General features: G+C 46.1%; 1 long non-coding RNA gene across 1 annotated transcript in view; it reads left to right on the forward strand.

Annotated features, from left to right (window-relative positions):
- Positions 1–14,720, forward strand: part of LOC105615359 (uncharacterized) — a 60,305-nt gene extending 45,585 nt beyond the window's left edge. Inside the window, exon 7 of the long non-coding RNA XR_009597169.1 lies at positions 10,167–14,720. This is a non-coding gene — a long non-coding RNA (uncharacterized LOC105615359). The remainder of the gene's footprint in view (positions 1–10,166) is intronic.
- The last annotated feature ends 665 nt before the right edge of the window (positions 14,721–15,385 follow it).

The following is a 15,385-nucleotide window of genomic DNA, read 5'->3' on the forward strand; positions in this document are numbered from 1 at the left end:
GAACCCCCAGTAAGTCCTTTGAATCCTGACTTCTTCAGGTAGAGATGGATGGGCCCCCTGTTCTTCCTGTTCCCATAGCGCCCACAATATGGGAGCTGTTTGCCTGTTTTCCCCACTGGCTGAGCTCTCAGAAGACAGATATTTTTATGCCTTATTCATCTTCATATCCAAAGTACATGGCTCAGTGTTGCTGCTCAAAATATTTGTCGCATAAATGAGTAAACGTTCAGTTCTTAGGTATGTAGACTTTTTCACCTCAAAGATACATAGCTCAGCAACTGCCTTTCTAGCATCGTCACTGTTTCTATTTCTGAGTCTAATTGCTATTGCACAGAAGTGTTGGGGGCAGACACTGCAGTGAGTGGAATGGTCCAGCAATTCCCTCCCAGTGCAAATGCTCCATGCTCTTATGAAATTGCTGTAGTCTTAAAAGGGTGTAGGCATTTGGAATTTTAGACAAGAAAAAGAAATCACTGTAAGGTTTGCTACTTACCCCTCTGTTGAAAGGCTCATTTCTTTAGGATTGCTACTCCCTCTCTCCACTGATTCAGATGAATGACATTGAGAAATCACAAAGCTAAGAAATTCAGGACAATCTCATGGGCATATGAATTGTTGCATGGCCAGCACGCAAGGCCCAAGAGGACGGAGTCCTTCATCTTTAAGTCCTGCTGAATGCTGGCTGTCCTCCTGGTGGCAAGGTCACAGGGTCAGGGGACACCCCACACAGATCAGCCAACTATGAATTTGTCTGAAACCTCGCTTGACATACTTTCTCTGCTTACGCTCAACTCCCTCTTGGGTAATGAATTCTGTGAATTTATTACTTGCTGGTAATGAAATAGATTCCTTTCTGCTGCTGCTGCTAAGTTACTTCAATCACGTCTGACTCTGTGTGACCCCATAGACGGCAGCCCACCAGGCTCCCCTGTCCCTGGGATTCTCCAGGGAAGAACACTGGAGGGGGTTGCCATTTCCTTCTCCAATGCATGAAAGTGAAAAGTGAAAGTCGTGTCTGACTCTTAGCGACCTCATGGACTGCAGCCTACCAGGCTCCTCCGTCCATGGGATTTTCCAGGCAAGAGTACTGGAGTGGGTTGCCATTGCCTTCTCCAACTTAACTTAAAAAGTCCTCTTGCTCCAATGTCACCAATCCCTTCCTAAACCTACACCGCTAAGGTCGAGTGAACAAGGACTCACTCCTGAGCCCTGGGCACCTCTGGGGACCTCATAGGCCTCTCAGCGGCCCCTCTCAGCCTTCCACTTTCCAGACTGAAGGAAATATATGATGTCTGGAAGAAGGCCTGGACATAATAAATACTGAATGAGGATTATGGAGCCAAATGATGGTAAGAGCTGCCTGTAGGTTGGGATTCAAATTCTTACCATGAATCTGTGATATAAGAATTAACTAATAGATCAGAGTTGAGGTCAAACAAACGAGAGGACTGAGGTCCCTCTTGGTACAGGGCAAGTTTCATTGTTCCCAGACATTCCCCCAGTTGTTTATGGTTCCAAGCAAGAAACGGTTCTCTTGTGTGCGTGGCAGCCAGCCATCGTGAGGTGGCTGGGCACTGCCAAACCTTTCTGAGGATGGTACCCTTGCTTAGGTCTGGTTGCTCTCTTATTAAGTGGAAAAAGGAGAAAAGGAAGATCTGAGAGAGAAAGAAGAAAGCTACTAAATGCACGGCTCCTGGTCTACGCCAGGCCCTGTTCTATGTGGTTTGCGTTGGTCATGTCCTTCAGCCTTTGCCGTGATCCTATGAAGGCGACTGAGATCCCTGTTGCACACATAAGGAAAGGAAGGCTCCAGAAGGCTGGGGCATATGCCAGGATGCTAGAAGCAGTGGATCCAGATGTCAAAGCCAGGCTTGTTGGAGCCCAAAGCCTATTGTGTTAATGGCACTGCCTTAGGCCCCTTACCTAGAGGGCTGCGAAGCCCAGTGTGACCCCACAGCCCCAGAGTCATGGCTTTTGTCCCTGTTCAGGCCAGCCTCTTGATTCCCCTTCCCGCCTTTTCTGTCTCTGCAGACTCCTGTGACCGGAGCCCACCCAGGCCTATAGGTGCTCCATGAGCTGGCCGGGTGCCCCCCACCCCCTTTCTATTTCCTTCCCTTATCTCCTCACAGGAAGCACAGGAACAAGATGGCAGCAGTGATTCATTGCTAGAAGAATAAAATCTTGAGTGGGGGCAGCCTAAGCGGCGAGGCTGGATTCTCTAACAATGGAAGAATGTCCCTTGAGCTTTTGAAGGTCATTACCATTCACTGCTGTGAAACAAAGGCAGAGAAAAGACAGCCAGTGGTGGGGGCAGGGGTGCAGACTGAGGAGAACAGGGGTAGAGACCAAAGAACTTTCCAGGGTGAAAAGGGAGAATAATGGGGATTGAAGATTTCTCTTTGTCTATAATTTGAGCTATTTATAATGTTAGACAAATCCCAAGTGTTTTCAAAAAATTTTATTGAAATATAGTTGACTTACAATGTTAATTTCTGCTATACAGTAAAGTGATTCACTTATACATACATACACACACACACACACACACACACACACACACACACACATATATATATATATATATATATATATATATATACAGTCTTTTTCATTTTCTTTTCCATTATGGTTTATCACAGGCTATAATAAAATTCTCTGTGCTATACAGTAGGAACTTGTTGTTTATCCATTCTATATATAATAGCTTACATCTGCTAACCTCACCCTCTACTCCATCCCTCCTCAACCCAAATATTTCTTATTTATCAGATGAACCTGGCCTTAACATATGATGCACTATCTCGGCCTCATAGGCCAGGCATGCAGAGGCCCAAAAGTTTCAGTGGTTTAACCTGTGAAATGCATGAGGAAGTCTGCCCAAGAACAGACTTTATAAGACGGCTGAGTCCTGGCCTCAGGTGGCTTCAGGCTTCTGCTAAATGACAGATGATATTGGTCACTCTCCTTCCTCTTACCCTTCCCCCAGGCTCATTCAGGGCCTAACCATTGGGCTCCCTGCAAAGACTGCTGTCCAGATATCTCAGCCAGCCTATGTTCCAGCATCAGGCCTCAAGGGTGCCCACCCTGCCCATCTGGGTGATGTGGCAGAAGCATTTGTTATTCTTCAGTTGCTCAGTGATGTCTAACTCTTTGCAACCTCATGGACTACAGCATGCCAGGCTTCCCTGTCCTTCACTATCTCCCAGAGTTTGCTCAAATTAATGTGCATTGAGTCGGTGATGCCATCCAACTATCTCATCCTCTGTTGCCCCCTTCTTCTCCTGCCTTCAGTCTTTCCCAGCATCAGGATCTTTTCCAGTGAGTCACCTCTTTGCATCGGGTGGCCAAAGTATTGGTGCTTCAGCTTCAGCATCAGTCCTTCCAATGAATATTCAGGGTTGATTTCCTTTAGGATTGACTGGTTTGATCTCCTTGCTATCCAAGGGACTCTCAAGATCCTTCTCCAGCACTACAGTTCAAAAGCATCAATTCTTCAGCTCTCAGCCTTCTTTATGGTCCAACTCTCACATTCATACTTGACTATTGGAAAAATCATAGATTTGACTATCCAGACTTCTGTTGGCAAAGTAATGTCTTTGCTTTGGAATACACTGTGTAGGTTTGTCATGGCTTTCTTTCCAAGGAGCAAGTGTCTTTTAATTTCATGGCTGCAGAGGCATAAACAGACAGTATGAAAAGGCAAAAAGATATGACACTGAAGATGAACTCCTTAGGTTGGTAGGTGCCCAATATGCTACTGCAGAAGAGCAGAGAAATAGCTTCAGAAGGAATGAACAGGCTGAACCAAAGCAAAACGACACCCAGTTGTGGGTGTGACTGGTGATGGAAGGAAAGTCTGATGCTGTAAAGAGCAATATTGCATAGGAACCTGGAATGTTAGGTCCATGAATCAAGGTAGATTGGAAATATTCAAACAGGAGATGGCAAGAGTGAACATCGATATTTTAGGAATCAGTGAACCAAAATGGACGAATGGGTGAATTTAATTCAGATGAGCATTATGTCTATTACTGTGGGCAAGAATCCCTTAGATGAATTGGAGTAGCCCTCATAGTCAATGAAAGAGTTCAAAACGCTGTACTTGCATCTGAAAAATGACAGAATGATCTCCGTTCATTTCCAAGGCAAAACATTCAATATCACAGTAATCTAGGTCTATGCCCCAACCACTAAGGCTGAAGAAGCTGAAGTTGAATGGTTCTATGAGGACCTACAAGACCTTCTAGAACTAACACCCCCCAAAAGATGTCATTTTCATCATAGGGGATTGAAACGCAAAAGTAGGAAGTCAAAAGATACCTGGAGTAATGGTAAGTCTGGCATTGGAGTACAAAATGAAGCAGGACAAGTGCTAACAGAATTTTGCCAAGAGAATGCAGTGGTCATAGCAAACACTTTCTTCCAACAACACAAGAGACAACTCTACACATGGACATCACCAGATGGTCAATACTGAAATCAGATTGATTATATTCTTTGCAGTCAAAGGTGGGGGAGTTCTATACAGTCAGCAAAAACAAGACTGGGAGCTGACTGTGGCTCAGATCTTGAGTGGAAGTGACAAAAAGATTCAAGGGATTAGATCGGGTAGACAGAATGTCTGAAGAACTATGGACAAAGTTTAGTAACATTGTACAGGAGGCAGTGATCAAAACCATCCCCAAGAAAAAAGAAATGCAAAAAGGCAAAATGGTTGTTTGAGGAGGACTTACAAATAGCTGAGAAAAGAAGAGAAGCTAAAGGCAAAGGAGAAAAGGAAAGATATATGCATCTGAATGCAGAGTTCCAAAGAATAGTAAGGAGAGATAAGAAAGCCTTCCTCAGTGATCAGTGCAAAGAAATAAAGGAAAACAACAGAGTGGGAAAGACTAGAGACCTCTTCAAGAAAAGTAGAGATATCAAGGGAACATTTCATGCAAAGATGGGCACAATAAAGGGCAGAAATGGTATGGATCTAACAGAATTAGAAGATACTAAGAAGAGGTGGCGAGAATACACAGAACTATATGAAAAAGATCTTCATGTCCCAGATAACCATGATGATATGATCACTCATCTAGAACCAGATATCCTGGAGTGAAAAGTCAAGTGGACCTTAGGAAGCATCACCACAAACAAAGCTAGTGGAGGTGATGGATTTCCAGCTGAGCTATTTCAAATCCTAAAAGATGATGAGGTTAAAGTGCTGCACTCAATATGCCAGCAAATTTGGAAAACTCAGCAGTGGCCATAGGACTGGAAAAGGTCAGTTTTCATTCCAATCCCAAAGAAAGGCAATGCCAAAGATGTTCAAAGTACTACACAATTGCACTTATCTCACATGCTAGCAGAGTAATGCTCAGAATTCTCCAAGCTAGGCTTCAGCAATACATGAACAGAGAACTTCCACATGTTCAAGCTGGATTTAGAAAGGGCAGAGAAACTAGAGATCAAATTGCCAACATCCATTGGATCATAGAAAAAGCAAGAGACTTCTAGAAAAACATCTACTTCTGCTTTATTGATTACACCAAAGCCTTTGACTGTGTGGATCACAACAAACTATGGAAAATTCTTAAAGAGACTGGAATATCAGACCACCTTACCTGCCTCCTGAGAAAACTGTAAGCAGGTCAAGAAGCAACAGTTAGAACCAGACATGGAACAACACACTGGTATCAAGTTGGGAAAGGAGTACGTCAAGGCTGTATATTGTCACCCTGCTTATTTAACTTCCATGCAGAGTGCATGTGCAATGCCAGGCTGGATGAAGCACAAAGTGGAATCAAGATTGCCAGGAGAAATATCCATAACCTCAGATGCAGAGATGACATCACCCTTATGGCAGAAAGTGAAGAAGGACTAAAGAGCCTCTTGATGAAAGTGAAAGAGGAGAGTGAAAAAGCTGACTTAAAACTCAACATTCAAAAAACAAAGATCATGGCATCCAGTCCCATCACTTCAAGGCAAATAGATGGGGAAACAATGGAAACAGTGACAGACTTTTCTTTTCTTGGGCTCCAAAATCACAGCAGATAGTGACTGAAGCCATGAAATTAAAAGACACTTGCTCCTTGGAAGAAAAGCTACGACAAACTTAGACAGCATGTTAAAAAGCAGAGACATTACTTTGCCAACAAAGGTCCATCTAGTCAAAGCTATGGCTTTTCCAGTAGTCATGTATGGATGTGAGAATTGGACCATAAAGAAGGCTGAGCACCAAAGAATTGATGCTTTTGAACTATGGTGTTGGAGAAGACTCAAGAGTCCCTTGGACTGCAAGGAGATCAAATCAGTCAATCCTAAAGGAAGTCAGTCCTGAATATTCATTGGAAGGACTGATGTCGAAGCTGAAACTCCAGTACTTTGGCCACCTGATGCAAAGAGCCGACTTACTGGAAAAGACCTTGATGCTGGGAAAGCTTGAAGGCAGGAGGAGAAGGGGATGACAGAGGATGAGATGGTTGGATGGCATCACCAACTCAATAGACATGAGTTTAAGCAAGCTCAGGGAGATGGTGAAGCACAGGGAAGCCTGGTGTGTTACAGTCCATAGAGTTGCAGAGTCAGACATGACTGAGTGACTGAACAATCAGATGGAAAGAGAAGCCTGATGTGGGTAGGCTAGAGGATGGGGCCTGGGACTTTGATTGGAAGGGCAGCAAGCACCTCAAAGGGTATCATCATTCCTGAATGTTTCACTGTTGGACCACAGCTGTGAACTGAATTTCCCCCTACCCTCAAATTCATATATTGAAGCCCTAACCCCACAGGGTGACAATTTTGGGAGATAGCACCTATAAGGAGGTATTTAGGATTCAAAGAGACCATAAGTGAAGAGTCCTAATCTGTTAGGATCAGTGACCTGATATGAAGACACCAGACAGTTCGCTGCTTCTCTCTTTGCCATAAGAAGACACAGCAAGAAGGTGGCCCTGTCTGCTAGCTGGAAAGGAAATTCTCACCAGAAACTGAACTGGCTGGCATCTTGACCTTGGACTTGCAGCCTCTAGAACTTTGAGGAATAATGTTTGCTATATAAGGCACCCAGTTGATGGTATTTGTTACAGCCATTGGCGCTGACTAATACAGCCTCTAAAGGCATCAGTTACTAACTGAGCAGACTGACCCTCAGTTTCCCTCTGCTTCTGGCAATGAATTTTTCATTCCAGTACAAATAACCATTGGGTTACAATATCAGCTTGTAAAAATGATTGCAAAGGTGCCACTCATGGAGAATTTGCTCAGGGGAGGAAAACCTTTGCCTCTTCTCTCCCAGACCGTGCCTCTGGTAAAGCCTGGAAGCCCAGGTTCAGCTGTAGCTGCCAGTGGCCTCCCTTGTGGGGAAGAAAGTGCCCTGGAAACTGCAAACTTCCTGGCCATGGCAGTAGTATCCCCCAGGGCTCTGGCCCGGTCTCACTGCATGCTGCTGTCCAGACCTGTGTTGTACCAGCATTAGATCCCCAGTAGTGCCCCCCCAGACAGCCAACTCATGGGCGTCTCACTTTCTGTCCCTCTCTGAAAAATCCTGAAAGGTGAAGGAAATTTACAAGGATTCCACAGTTTCCTTAGGAAAATACTGTTTTGTCCAGGCCTTAAGGAACTCAATGGATGAAAAAGCTAGCTTTCCAAACTGTGTGTGATTTATAAAAATACTCCCAACCAAAGTATTTTTTTTAACTAGGCCTTTCTTCCTAGCAAAAATACAAAAGCTTTACCATTTTCGTAATTTTGCTTGAATTCCTCAAACATGTTTGTCTTCTGAGAAACAAAGGACACGTGGATTTGAAACAAGTATTGGAGTTTGATTTGGAAGGAGGAGTTTGCCTTAGGCCCCAGGAATGGCTACATGTGGCCCAGGGCAACTAGAATGAAGGAGGGGTGGAGGCAAGGAGGGTGGGGTGTACAGGGAGCCTGATGTTCACCCTTTCATGGTTTCAGTGAGGCAACCCACCAGCATCCTTCTGAAGTCAACTGAGCCCCATGTCTCCAATTCCAGCTGTATCCATGAGCGTTTCTGACCACAGGCAGTGTATGCAGGGATGCTCCATCCAGGCCTCCTCCCAGCCTCTGCTTTTGGCCATTAACTTGTCAAAATGTGTCCCTGATACCTCACTCTCATAGCCCCATGACCCAGAGGCACTGGGGCCCACACAGATGTGTTCTGCTCACCGTCTCAGCACAGAAACACGCTTGCAGAGTTCTTTTCTTGGCCTCCAGGAGAGTGTCGTGTGAACTGGTGCCTGGAACCCCCTATTTTCTCCTTGGATCTCAGACACAAAGAAAAACAAAGCCTGCCTCATGGCCTAGGACGTTTCTGAGCTCCTGTGCCCACAACATTTCTTAGGACTGAGAACGCAAGTCTATCATGATGGTATTTGCAGAGCCAAAGACTGTATTTAAGGCTTCAAGAGGATGCTTATTATAACCCTGTCTTGGACTATCATGCCAAAAGCTCTACATGAAGAGTCTTTTTCAAGGAAATTTGCCAGGGAAGGCAGAATGCATCTGATCACAGAGGAGTTGTTTGGGGTTGGTTTCAAGCAGGAGAGTCTGGGGGAGAAAGATGTTTTCCCAGAGGCTGCCCTGGCGAAGGGGAATCCACCCAGGGCTGTGCATGGTGTGACTCGAGGCACTGTCATCCCCAGAAGTTATGGGAATGGTGCTTGCTTGGAGTGAACACTTGGCAGGGCTGACGCCACCCACAGGAATTCGGCAACTGTAGAAGACATTGAATCCTGAATTGAAGATTAATGATGGGAAACAGCACCTATGAAAGGAGGGCATCAGAGACCGTACAGGTCTGAGAAGGTCTCAGCCAGACCAACAGAGAGCTTCCCAAGCCAAGGATGCTTGGAGGAGCCCCACCTTAGGGCAGCCACAACCTGGGTTATTGGCAAAACCCAGAGTGAGGAGCTTGGCTGCTTAGTTAGGGAGGGCTGTGATGTGTGGGTGGGTACCACCCACAAGCCCAGGACATCAGGGAGATGGTTGACATAATTGAATTAGGTACAAGATGCTATGGCAGGAAGGTGGGCATCTACTAACTGCTTATAAGGAAGAGGCAAGAGATAGATTCATAAAACAGGAATATGGCAGTTGAGTTTTGGAGCATGATTGAAATTTATCATATGCAGTGATAAATGTAGGAGAGGCAGTGGGTGGAAACCTGGATTCATATCCTGGCTCTGCCACTTATCAGCTGTGTGACCTTGGGTAGGTCTCTTAACTTCTTTTAAACATCAGTTTTTTCATCTTTAAAATGGAGATGATGATATGACCTGTTTTACAGAATTGTTAGGTTCATGCATGCATGTGAATTCATTAGCAGAGTGCCTGACCTATGGTATGTGATCAATAAATGGTATCAATGTTGTTACCATTGGTAACAGTGTCATTAATATTTCTGACATCCAAGATGGTGGGAATAGCCTGTCCAAAGAGGGGAAAGGATGAAGGGCAGCCAGTCCAGGGAGTAAGTTCTCTGTGGCTGGGTCACATGGTGAAGGGAAGATGTGGTAGTAAACAAGATTGGAAAGGCTGGCCCATCAGGTGAAAAGCCGGCCCATCAGATGAAAGGCTTCATGAACTGTGTAAGAGATTTCAGGTTTCACACCAGCTGGTGAGACGCTGTGAGAGGACATTACACAGGTAGGGAAAGAACCAAATCTGCATGATTTAAGATTCCTTTCTGGCAGCAGGGCATTCCATGAATTAAAGGGTGAAGAGATTGGAGGGGGGAGCTGGGTTATGAGGCTGTTATGTTAATCCAAGCAAAGTATCAATGGACCCGAGACAGAAAAAACAGCTTTAAAAGATATTTAGGACACATACCATAAGCTATGGCAACCATGTGGACCTGCTGGAAAAGGAGGCATCTTGGGAGAGGAGGACACCTGGGTGGACGAAGCCACGATGCCCAGTAGCAACCCTAAGGCAGGAGCAAGTGATCAAGTGTGGGTGAGGGGACAAGAGAGGAGTGTGGAATTTGAAGGACACGTTGGGCTGCCCAGTGGGCTGTCAGGTAGACATTTGGACGAATGGACCTGGGGCTCAGACGAGAGGTCTGGGGACACTGGTAGACCGTGATCACAGTCCAAGAGAGGCCTAAGAATGACAGCTGTTGCTATTGTTTAGTCACTAAGTTGTATCTGACTCTTTTGCAGCTCCATGGACTAAAGCTCATCAGGCTCCTTTGTTCACGGGATTATCCCAGGCGAAAATACTAGAGGGGGTTGCCATTTCCTTCTCTGGGGGACCTTCCTGGCCCAAGGATCGAACTTCCATCTCCTGCATCGCAGACAGATTCTTTATCGCTGAGCCACCAGAGAAGCCGAAAAACTGAGAGGAGGAATAAACAGAAGACGGTCGGGCAGGCACCACCACCAGGCCTGTGTGGTTTACACGGGACTGTCCTTGAAAAAACATGGTGGAACATGGGGATTGTGCTCAACATCATTCCTGCCTCTGAAAGCCCCTGAATCCACGAAGATACTGAAAGAATAAACATCCAGCTGGGATTGAAAGAGTGAAAATGAGCTAAGACTGAAAAAAAAAAGAGAGAGAGAGTATTCCAGTTAATCAGGCTGGGAGGACACAGATAAAAGCAGCTACAGACTTAGCAGGTGACCTTGTTTCTCCCAAGGTCACGCATGCAGTGGTGTAAAAGGAATGACCACTGGTTTCTTGCTAATGGTGTTCCAGACGTGCTTTGCTAAACACTCCCAGTAATGAGGACACCCAATCACCAAACCATCCTGGTCTTCTGGCAGCCCTTCATCCCTCCATTCCCCCTGAACCCGAATCAGACAGCAGCCAGTCCAGAGCAGAGCAGTCTTTCCCCACGGCCCCCTCAGAATCCTTCTGCAGGAACACATACCTGATGGTTCCCCTGGAGTGTCCCCTCTCATTGTAGCAAGCCAGGAAATCTGACTGTGGTGTGTGCATGTGTGTGTGTGTGTGTGTTCCAGACCACAGATTGTCCCCGGTGGTCTTTGGCTGATTCAATTTGAACAAATATGTACATCCTAAAAACAGAAGCACTGCTGATAATACGCCACTAGGAAGGATCACTGGGAACCATGGAACTCCTGACTAGAATCAAGTATAAGAGCAGCAGTCAGAAATCCGCAACGGAAGCAGGCCTAGCCACACGTGGCTGGGAACTTGTTGCCTAGAGAACCGCTTCTCCTCTGGGGCTGCATTTTAAGAGAGGACATAAGTACATGGGAACAGGGCCAGGGAGAATGGGAAAGTGCTAAGATAACTCAAACAGGTCACGTGAGGGATGCTTGTATGAACTAGAGGGAATTAGGTTCTTGAAGGGAAGATGCAAGGAAACTGTCTTCTGTTATCTATAAGGGCATGATATTTAAAAGGGATTAAACTGGCCCATTAAGGCCTGGAAGGATAGAGTAGGACCAATGGTTCTGTCTTTGGCAGAATACAGGCTAAAGCAGATTCAAACTAAATAGAAGGAGAATTTCCTTCTACCTGCAGAGTAGACCACAGGTTGACGGGGTTGCTTCAGAAGGCGTGGACGTCTTGTCACACGGGGTATTTAGAAAGTGGCTGGGTGATACTTTGGCCAGACTGTGGTACAAGGGACCAGAACCTCATAGGGACTTTGGCCTAGATGACCTTTAAGCACCTTTAACCTCCCTCGCCCCTGCACTTTCAGAGCCTGAGTCTGAAAGCAGAGGCCCTAACTGGGCAGAATGAGTCCCCTAATGCATTAACGCCTGCAGCTCCCTTTTCAGGGGGTTGGGGAAAGGCAGGGGATGTGGGGACCTTGGAACCAGCCCAGAGGCTTCTACTAAGAGACGTTCCTTCATTGGAAGCCACTGTGATGCCATGTGTCTATGGCCATCTGGCCATAGCTGCCTGAACCAGCTCCCAGAATGCAAGAAATTCTAGAAGCAGGAATATGAATTGGAGGTTATGAAGAGAGTGATGGTGGGTTTGGGGGAAGAAAGAGAAACTGAAGAAAAGTCCACAGAGAGTAGCAGGGCTCTGGAGGTGGCAGGAGGCCTGATGCCACGGAAGCTGTGGGGCTGGGTAGGTTTATGGCTGTTCCAGCGCAACACCAGGATGGGAGGGCAGTCTCCATGGTGACATGGAGGAGCCCCTGGGGCCAAGACGTGGGGAAAAGTAGACTATCACTGTCCTAGGTCCTGTGGTCCTGGCTCTTGTCCCTCTTCTGGCCTCTGTGGAGCCAAGCACCCTGCTGTCCCCGGGTCCCTATGAGCATCCAGTAGTCTTCATAACCAAGCGCAGTCATGCAAATGAGGCCTTCACTTGAAGCAAACTGGGTAAGAGCCTGTTTCTTGAAACTCAGAGCATTTAAGCAAAGGCCTAGTAGGCAGCAGGAGGGAAGTTCAAGAAGGAGGGGACATATGTATACGTATGGCTGATTCATGTTGATGTATGGCAAAAGCCAGCACAATATTGTAAAGCAACCATCCTTCAATTAAAAATAAAATTAAAAAAGAGAGAAGGCTGGAGAAGGAAAGTCAGTGACCTCTGAAGTCTCAAAAAGAGCTTGTGCAGTGGTACAGCCAGTAACAGACTGATACTCGGCATCAGAATCCCTTTTCCAGTTCCATCCATGTCTCCCCTCAGGTCCATCATCCATTTCCTCCTTCCTACCTCTCCAGGAGATGGCAGTTCCTATTTCTCATGGAGCATCTCTCCTGTCAAAATAACACAGAAGCCTGGAATGAGAATGCAGTGCCCCAGGTGGGCAGGCCCCGCAATGTAGACAGACTCCTAGATGTTTCTGCCAGAAGGAGTTTGTCCGCAAATAGAATGCAGCCTCCCTCTGCGAAGTGAGAGGCTATCTGAGGTGAGAGAACAGCCTCTGAACCCTCCCATCAATCATGCCTGTTCTCTAAGTATTTGCAGCAAGAGCCGGCAGCCTGGGGAGCCCAGGGCTGCAGAGAGGGAGCCTGGTGAAAGAGGGTCCCTCCCCCTTGGCCAAATCTCTGTCAGTGAGACTGCAGAGTCATCATGAGGAGTCACTAATGTATTCTTCAGGAAGTCTCTTTTGACCCTTACCCTTCAAGGAAGAGGGCTCACCCCCTTCAGCACGACTGTAGACATTTAATAGATGTCCCCTATGGAAGTCTGAAGTGAGAGCCAGTCGCCCACGCTGGGCTTCTGTTCCGACTGCTCCTCGCTCTGTGCTGCTGTTCTTATTTTCTGAATATTGTTATTTTTCAACAAGTCATTTCCCTTGAGAGGCAGAGGCCTCCTCTTTTTTTCAACGTCCACAACACTCAGCCCAGTGCCTGGCGCAGAATGAGGCTAATTAAATGTCTGTTGAATGAATGACCTTCAGATAAAACAACCAAGTTGAAGTGGCATAAATTGTTCATGTGGCTCTATATTCATCCCCAGTGTCTGATTTCTGGAGCCCCCTCCACATCCCCAGCAAATGTGCATCCACTTGGAAACACAGTAAGTATTGCTAAGTTCAGCTACGGAGTTGCCCTTCTTGAGCTCCTCAGCTGTCGGCCACTTCTCCCCAAAGCTCTAGGACCCTGGGACAGAGGTGTACCACTAAGTTCTCTGGTTAAGGCTTCAGGAAATACGGTTGGGAGATGGATATCCATCCTCTTATCTTTGTAAGGACTTTAAGTATTAAAAATGCAGCAAGATCACTGAATCATGTTCCACTGACCTGAGAGGGGGTTGATGATACTAAGGTATGATCTGTAAAGAGTATGATTATTAAAGCATATTGTTTGCACCTGTGAGACCAGGCCTGCGTCTCAGCACTGCCATGCTCATGGGCCAGTTTCTTAAACTCTCAATGCCTCAGGGAATTCCCTGGTGGTCTAGTGGTTAGGACCGAGTTTTCACTGCCAAGAGTGCAGGTTCGATCCCTGATCTGATCGGGGAACTGAGATCTCTCAAGCCACTCAATGAGGGAAAAAAAACACCCACAAGCAAAAACCCTCTCAAAGCCTCAGTTTCCTCATCTGTAAAAACAGGTACTTAGCAAGACCTGCCACAGAATAAGCTCTGAGTAAGCATCAAGTGTCATTTGTTGTAGTTCTCTGTAAACTTATAGACACAGGATTCAAAGATGTTCTAAGTTTTGGAGCTCGTCAGTGATGCCTTGAGAGGAGTGGAGGTCAGAGGTGAGAAATCAAGAAGATACACCCTCCCTGCAAGCGGAAGCGCTCTGTGTGAGTCAGCCTGATGGAGCTTTTATGGAGATTTTAGGGGAAAGGAAAAGGAAGTGTTTTCACTGCCAGAATTAATCCAAACTGCACACTGGTGCCAGAATCTCCTCTTCAACATCCTGGCCAAATGGTTGTCCAGTCTTTTCTTAAACACATTCTCTCTGTGAGGCCCCAAACTCATTTGCTTAGCAATTTTCTTACTCTTTTAGAATATTCAGAAGCTCAAGCAAAAGACTAACCAAGTTTTATTGCCTTGTAGAAATCCCGCCAAACCTACTTTAATGAAAAGGGCATTGTTCAAAATTAATTAAAGGCCAATACGCTTACAATAGTGCCACAATTCCCACTGAAAATGGCTGTCTTCCGTGGGTTATAAACGGCTGCTGGCAATCTTGGCCACGCTGTTAGTTTGCTTAGCAAATCTTTTTAGTTATAGTGAGCAGAAAGAAAATTTTCAGCCTGGACACTCGTGCAAATTACCACCAATTCTGAATCAATGAAGTTTGAAATAAAAAGATTTTAGCGTTGCTATAGTGATGCTTTTCACTCTGTAGCAGTGCTGATTTTTTCAAAGCATTTTTCCTGTCTGATGTCTTCCTTGAGCCAGTCTCTCCGAGTTGAGATGAGAAGTCAGCACGCTCTGTAAACTGCAACGCTCTGAAAAGGTTTGTCATGAATAAGTTATTAGACTGCAGGTCTCTCGACTCTGACTCGTAGCCTGGCCTGTCTCCTTAGGCCTCAAGGCCTCTCTCACACTGGACGGATGGAAGATGGCTTAAGGGGGAGCCACCAAGCAACAGTTAGAAAAACACTCTGCAAATACTCTGCATGCCTCTGAGTCTTCCAAGACCAAGGGGGATGCCCGTGACTGGCAGATGCTAAGGCAGATGGATACAGAAGTGGGGGCTGGGGAGTGGGTGTGCGGTGCTGTCAGGAAGGGGCAGCCAAGGAGTCCCTCATTCATGAGCAAACCTGCTCTTCGATTTGTGATTTGGGGTGATCACTGCTCTTTGCTCTGCTTGCTGGCCTCACCCCATTTCCATTTTCAGGTTTACATCCATCTTTCAAGCCCAGGCCAAACAGCTCAAATGCCACCTCCTTTAGGAGTCAACCTAAAGATCTCAAGTTCAAGTCACCCTTCCTCCTCTGAATTCTCTCAGCTCTTTGTGCCGCCTCTGTTTCTTCTCCTCTTACTG

This window comes from Ovis aries, chromosome 1, assembly GCF_016772045.2.
Source record: "Ovis aries strain OAR_USU_Benz2616 breed Rambouillet chromosome 1, ARS-UI_Ramb_v3.0, whole genome shotgun sequence".
Classification (NCBI taxonomy): domain Eukaryota; kingdom Metazoa; phylum Chordata; class Mammalia; order Artiodactyla; family Bovidae; genus Ovis; species Ovis aries.